The sequence below is a fragment of the Helianthus annuus genome, chromosome 8, assembly GCF_002127325.2.
Source record: "Helianthus annuus cultivar XRQ/B chromosome 8, HanXRQr2.0-SUNRISE, whole genome shotgun sequence".
Lineage (NCBI taxonomy): Eukaryota > Viridiplantae > Streptophyta > Magnoliopsida > Asterales > Asteraceae > Helianthus > Helianthus annuus.
The window spans coordinates 68,417,513-68,425,555 of record NC_035440.2 but is presented as its reverse complement, the minus strand read 5'-3'; the positions used below and the strand labels follow the sequence as shown (position 1 = coordinate 68,425,555).

Genomic DNA, 8,043 nt, shown 5'->3' with positions numbered 1-8,043 from the left:
TTCTGAGCCAGTTAGGGTCCCTGATTACCCTAACACCCGCTTTATAACGCGTCATGCAACTAACGGGGTTAATCTCTAAAGTTAACCTATTAACATAACTAGACTCTAACTGTATGATTGGAATCCAACTGGATACCCCCCCCCCTTAAAGAGATCGGCCAACCAAGGGGACAAGGGAGTACGACTTTTTGATTATTTAATTGCATATGTTGGATATCTAGAGGACATGGTGACCGATGGACGATAGCCTTGATTTTCTCTATAAATACTCACACACACACACTAGAGATAATCATCCACACAAATCACCAACACTCCTCTCTCTTGCTCTCTCCTACCTCACGGCCGTAACCCCTCCCCACCATCCATCCATTGTCGGCTTTTGATCTCTCCATTCCAAACTTATACAAGGCTTACGGATCACGTATAAGGAAGCTTGAAGCAAGCGGAAGTTGAAGGACCTCGTTTCTTTGCTTTTATCCACGCCATTTTCGACTAGATTCTTCCCTAGCCCCGAGCTAGAGGTATAATGTTTAAAACTCACTCTCGATCGTATCTAAAGTGGTTAATATGATTTTTAACGGTTAAAAGTCGGAATCATGCGTTTTGAATCTTTAAAGGCTACTAAAACTCGAATATTGTTGGTTAAAAGCTCATAACATGTGTAAAAGTCGTAGTATTCGAATATGTTGATTATCGAGGCCCGATCTACGTTGTGGTGGCTCTTATCATCGTTTAACCCGACTTTGTTAAGATCACGAATCTTGACATACGCTTGTTTCTATCGGTACAAGGGTTAAAAGGTGAAACTCCACCACACGAGAAACATGAACTTGTGTAAAAGTATTTTGACTTGTAAAATAGTATTTAAAACGAGCCGATCTACGTATGTACAAGTGGTATATTCGTAGAACCAAGTGTCGAGAAAATCATGTTTATAAAAGTTGGATGACATGTTAACAAATATGATTTTTACAAACTACAAGTGTATAAACACTTGTGAAACGAAAGATCCGACAAAATAACAATTTTTACAAAAGATGTCGGGAAGTTGTTAAGAATGTTTTGTTCCAAAAACGGGGTTTTTACAAGACTAAACTATTTTATACATAGATCCACTAAATATAAGGTGATCTACACTATGACTTTCGGAAAAACTACAAGTTCATGTAATAATGCGATTTTACATACTAGTCTACAAGTTTGATGTATTGAAACTGGTTTGAAGTATCGGAAATTGATCGGTTGATTTAAAGAAATTGTTGAAGTGATTTTGTAAAAGAAAATGATACGCTTGAAAGCGTGGCCACCTCCAGTTACAGGGGAAACTCTGGCGAAATTTTTCTAAAATCTAAAACTTAGAATTATTTACAAGTGTTAGACTATTTTTGATATATTTTCAAATATATTTCGCCATGAATTTATTTATTAAATAATCGGAGGTGGGATTTTTCACAAAACTAAACGTGATAAATATTTATTCGATAGATATATTTTTCACCACACTGTTTATGATTATTTTGTGAAAATATATAAATATTATTTTTAGAGTAAAAATAATATTTACAAACTTTGACGAACCCAAAATAATGCAAACGCTTACACGACAAACATATAAGTTACAACGGTAATTACTATTACCACTAAATCGCTAAAACGTAACTTACGCTTTATACGGAAATATTCATAAACGCGCATTTTGTCAACGTATTATTTTGGAAGGCATTAAGTGAAGAGAAAATATATTATTTTTGAGAAAAATAATTATATTTTGGAATGAGAAGTAAAATATATTAAGTGAGACTTAATATTATAAACGCGCATGTATTAATTCCCCCATCCTTGGGAAGGAGATTAACTACCAAATATATACAAGGAACAGTTGTCTAACTGTTTCCCGAAAAATTAAACTATAAAGCTAAAGCACGGCCATCCGTCTAATAGAATTAGCACATGTAGGTCGTTGCACAACTTTCGGATATTTGGAGTGCTTGATTTAGCGACGCACTGACTGTGAGTTCATGTCCCCCTTTTCTCTTAACTCTTTTCAGTTTTATAAACTGCGGGGGTGAAATACATGTTACTATGATTATGAAATACTTGATACATGGTATGGTTAGCGTAAGGAGGGTTATTACTTAGATCATGTGAGTGGGTAGGCGGGAACTGGAGGCCATTAATCCTCATGGTAGGACCGAGGGACGTAAGCGGTAGATCTATCTGGGTGTAGCGAGCCCAACTCCAGGCCCAGCATAACGGAACTTGGGGTGACTTTGTGCCCGACGCAAAATCCGCTAGGTTTGAGTCTTCCTACTTGCACTTCACATATATCAATGGCCTTGCAAACCATTGGTGATCTCTTTTTCCTTATTTGCTACATACCAGGTTTTGATAAAGATAAAGGTTTATATACTCACTTTCGCATGAACTCGCTCAACATTATTGTTGATTTTTCAACTTACATGTATTTCAGGAAACTAGCGATCTGGCGCGGTATGGCTTGTTTTCCGCTGCATTAGGCTCAAGGTCATCCGAGGTTCGGGGAATGTGACTCTTACCTGGACAAGTCACGGTCCTTGAATTCGTGTTTATGTTTGAATTTGTAATGTTTAGACAAGTTTACGGTTGTTGGGTGTTAACCCGTTAAGACAATGTTTTGGTATTTTAAGGGATGATCTTGCATATTTTAATTCATATAGCTTGTTATGATTAAGCTATGGTATTAAGAAGTCACACCAAATTAACCACGCTTCCGCAAAGCCAGGGTGTGATACCCATTGCCAAGGATCGACGACTTGTTTGATCAATTGCAAGGGGCTAGCTATTTCTCAAAGATCGACTTAGGTCGGGCTACCATTAGTTGAAGGTCAGAGATGAAGACGTACACAAAACAGCATTTAGGACTCGTTACGGTCATTACGAGTTCCTAGTGATGCCTTTTGGGCTCACAAATGCACCGGCTGCGTTCATGGATCTCATGAATCGCGTCTGTAAGCCGTACTTGGACAAATTTGTCATTGTTTTCATCGACGACATCCTTATCTATTCAAGGAATAAAGCCGACCATGAGAAACACCTACGATGTATTCTCGAATTATTGCATCGCGGGAAACTCTATGCCAAATTCTCTAAATGTGAATTCTGGCTACGAGAAGTCCAATTTCTTGGACATGTCGTAAGTGAAAGTGGTATCCAGGTGGATCCCGCTAAGGTAGAGGCGGTCATGAATTGGCAAGAGCCAAAGACGCCCACAGAGATCCGTAGTTTCCTGGGATTGGCAGGATACTACCGGAGATTCATTGAGAATTTCTCAAGGATTGCTGCGCCCTTAACTTCTCTAACTAAGAAGAAGGAAAAGTTTATTTGGGGCCCTAAGCAGCAAGAATCCTTTGATATTTTGAAACAAAGGCTGAGCAACGCTCCTGTGTTGACGCTACCGGAAGGTACCGAAGAGTTCGTAGTTTACTGCGACGCGTCACACACAGGCATGGGGTGTGTGCTCATGCAGAAAGGCAAAGTGATTGCCTATGCTTCACGACAGTTAAAGGTGCACGAAAAGAATTACACCACCCATGACTTGGAACTGGGTGCCGTTGTATTCGCACTAAAACTGTGGAGGCATTATTTATATGGAATCAAGTTTGTGATCTTTTCAGATCACAAAAGCCTTCAACATCTGTTCAACCAGAAGGAACTAAACATGAGGCAACGCCGTTGGATGGAGACCTTGAATGATTATGATTGTGAGATCAGGTACCATCCCGGCAAGGAGAATGTAGTCGCTGATGCCCTGAGCCGGAAAGAAAGGATGAAACCCATCCGAATTAATGCTAGGAGGATGGAAGTAAAGAATAACTTGATCGAAAGGATATTAGCTGCACAGCGAGAGGCTGTGTTGGAAGCTAATTATCCTAAGGAAAAATTAGGAATAACTGAGGAGCAGTTGACTCTCCACAAGGATGGACTTTTGAGATTGAATGGGCGGATATGGGTTCCTATTTATGGAGGACTACGAGATGTTATCCTCCAGGAAGCCCATAGCTCCAAATATTCTGTCCACCCTGGAGCAGATAAAATGTATCAGGATTTAAAGGCAAATTATTGGTGGATAGGCTTGAAAAAGTCTGTAGCCGCTTATGTAGCCAAATGCTTGACTTGTGCGCAAGTCAAGGCTGAGCATCAAAAGCCATCTGGCTTGCTACAACAACCTGAACTTCCTGAATGGAAATGGGAGTGTGTAACTATGGATTTTATCACCAAGTTACCAAAAACGAGCAAAGGAAACGACACAATATGGGTTATAGTCGACCGACTGACTAAGTCAGCTCATTTCCTACCCATCAAGCAGACTTATAGCTCCGATACCTTGGCCCAGTTATATGTTGATAAGATTGTCGCCCTACATGGCATACCTGTGTCTATTATCTCTGATCGAGATACGAGATACACGTCTCACTTCTGGAAGAGTTTTCAACAATCTTTGGGCACACGTTTGAACTTTAGTACGGCTTACCATCCCCAGACAGACGGTCAGAGTGAGCGTACTATTCAAACGTTAGAAGACATGCTGTGAGCATGTGCTATCGATTTAGGTGGTAGTTGGGATAAGAACTTACCCCTAATCGAATTCTCCTACAACAATAACTACCATACCAGCATAAAGGCTGCGCCTTTCGAGGCATTATACGGTAGGAAGTGTAGATCGCCTGTTTGTTGGGCGGAAGTGGGAGAGGTCCAATTATCAGGACCAGAGATAGTTTTCGAGACAACGGACAAGATTGTCCAGATCCGGGAACGTCTCAAAGCTGCCCGTGATAGGCAGAAAAGTTACGCTGATCCGAAGCGTAAGGATTTTCACTTTGAGGTAGGTGAAAAAGTGTTACTAAAGGTATCACCCTGGAAAGGGGTGATGCGTTTCGGTAAGAAGGGTAAACTGAGCCCGCGATACATAGGACCTTTTGAGGTTATTGACGGGTGGTCCTTTGGACAACCCTTAAGCACGTTAAAAGATGAAATAATCTTCCATTTAACCGTGTAATTATCTTGAATTAGATAACTATGACGCTTATGTTTCAGGTACGATTTAGGAGCTAAAAGATGGATCAAAGGCAGTTTTGGAGGCTTTGGTGGAGAATGGGTCGAGAGGAGAACAAAAGAAAGAACAAAGAAGTTAGAGCAGCTGAGTACCGTAAATTACGGTTCTACCGTAATTTACGGTAGACCTGATTTCCATTTTTTCACCACCGTAACACAGACTGTTGGAGCCGTAACAGATTGATGTCCACCGTAAATTACGGTGGAGCCGTAATTTACGGTGGAGCCTGCGAGAAAAAAATGTAACTGCCATCATATAATCGGTTTTTGAGTGTCTTTTGGGATTATCTCATGATTGGACGGTTCTTGGACACCTGGGGGACGAATTTTGGCTTGTGGCTTGTTTTGTGAACAATTTCAATCATTCGGTTTGTGCTTTTGATTCGTATGAACAATAGTTTGATGTTGATGATGATTCACCGAGCTATGTCCGGCTAAACTCTTCGGTGATCATCCTAGGTGAATGTTTCTGAAACTTTTGTGTGTTTAATTTCTGCATTTCTAGAATGATATCTTGCGTTGCTTGAATGTCATGGTGTATGTTTGATTGTTTGTAGTTTGTTAATCAATATTGCAATTTCTAGTCTTAATCGTACGTTCTTGGTGCCGTTGGCAACCGAGATATCACGGGAAGGGTTAGGGTTGGTTATTGGTTAATAGGTCATCGGGAAACAACCTCGCGTTATCTAATCCGAGTACTTTGTTCCCTTTTATCACTTCAATCACATATACACGAGTTATGTCTATGTAACTCTTTCTAGTGAAATTACACACAACTGTTTAAAGAAACTGAAACCTAGGGTGATCATTGTTCTCTCCTAATTGTTTACAACCAACTTTGATTTGAATTAGTTCTTAATTTAGTTTTCTAAAACAACAATCCACAATCTTGAATTTTAATTTTCTGCAATTTAGTTTAATATTAGTTTAAATACAAAGCTATACAATCGACACATTTTCCACATACTCCCTGAGTTCGATACCCTTTTACCACTAACTACAGTTGTTTGGGGATTAAATTTGCGTGACCCACGACATCACGTCAAATTTTGGCGCCGTTGCCGGGGAGTAGTGCGCAACGTGTGTTAGTTTAATAGTTTTGTTTGTTATTTTCGGGTTTACGTTGGTTGTGTTTAGTGTGCAGGTACTTCAGGTGTATGCATACTAGAGGCTCTCACAGGTCATCACCGCTATCGTTTGATCCGGAAATTGAAAGAACGCTAAGACAAAACCGAGTTTTAGTGCGAGAAAACAAAATCATTGGTTCACCCACTTCACCCATCACACCGAGAAACATCATGGCTGATTCTCAGATTCCACCTACAACCAGTCAATCGTCCTCATCCTTTATACCTACTTCCACCCAACCATAACCAAACACTACATTACCTAATACCACTGCAGAATTTACACCATCCAACTCCACCCAACCAATCACCACTCAAACTGAGCCTACCATCACCTACGATCCATCCACCACAATCCCACCATTATCTCACTTCTTTCCCCCAACTACGGGTCAATCATCATCCACCTTCACAATTGCACCCAATTCAACTATCGTGCATACTACTTCATCTTTTAGACCACAACAACAACAGTCGGGCTTTCAGTATTCGACCATCCCATTTGGGCAGACCTCGGGAATTCAAGGAGATGGTTATGATGAGGGATTTGAAGATTATGAGGGTTATGAAGATGATGGGTACGGTTATGGAGGTTATGGTGATCAAGGGGAGTTTGGGTATTTGCAAAGTCAATCTCAAGGAATGGCAAGCGTTGGTGGAATGCCACAACAACAAATTATACCACAACACATTCGGACAAGACCACAAGGGCCACCAATCCAACAACCCATTCCATTGCAACAAGTTAGGCCACAACATGTACACCCACAATTTCAAAGGCCGAATCAATACCCACCGATGCCCCAACAACCAATTGCACCACAAGGGCCTATACCAAGACCAATGGGTCCTATTCGTCCAAGGGGTCGATTGGGTGTTCCAAGAAGGCATCTTAGGGAACAAGCAAGGGGAATAGAGGCACATTTCAGGCCAATCATTACTCAAAACCCTTCACCGGTGGTTATCCCTCACAACAACCAAGGGAGAACTTTTGAAGTAAGAACAAACTCGTTGCAAAGTTTACCGAAGTACAAAGGGTTAGCAACGGAGGAGCCGTATTTCCATCTAGAGGCCTATGACTCAATTTGCAACACTTTTGGGAGTCAAGGTTTTTCGGCCGATGAAGTCAAGTTGGTCTTATTTCAGTTTTCTTTGGAGGATAAGGCAAAGAAGTGGTTCTACACTTTGCCTTCGGCATCAATATATACATGGGGGGAGATGCAACAAACCTTTTTGGATGAATTCTACACCGCCCAAAAGACCAATGATGCGCGGAAGGGATTGAGAAGCTTTCAACAACAACACGGTGAGATGTTCCATGAGGCGTTTGAGCGTTTTAACATGATGATTAAAAACTGCCCTCATCATGGAATTGAGTTATGGGAGTTGATGAACGCCTTTCATGAGGGGTTGAGTGCCGAAGACGCACGTGATCTAATGTCTATCACCGGAGGGACGTTTGGAACGAACTATGAGAATGAAGATTGGGAGTTTTTGGAAAGCATGGCAACTACATCAAAAAGGAAGGCCTAAGCTTCAAGAAGAGCCCGACCAACTACTAACCGACCACAAGTGCACGCCATAGATGATGGTAATGTTCAAACCACTAACCAAATATATAATGTTTGTGCTTTGTGTAATGAAATAGGTCATGCGGCTGAAAACTGCCAAGGGATGTTGGAAGGGCAGTACGAGGAAGTCCATGCGGTTCAAGGTCAAGGTCAAGGAGGAGGTGGTAGGAACTACAACAACATGAATTCTAATACCTACCACCCCGGATTGAGGAATCACCCGAACTTTAGATATGGGAACCCGTCAAATC

General features: G+C 41.1%; 1 non-coding gene across 1 annotated transcript; it reads right to left on the bottom strand.

Moving 5' to 3' along the window:
* Positions 1-7,488: 7,488 nt before the first annotated feature.
* On the bottom strand, positions 7,489-7,594 carry LOC118481547. The gene has a single exon (XR_004865756.1). It is a non-coding gene; the product is annotated as a small nucleolar RNA R71 (small nucleolar RNA).
* Positions 7,595-8,043: the final 449 nt, after the last annotated feature.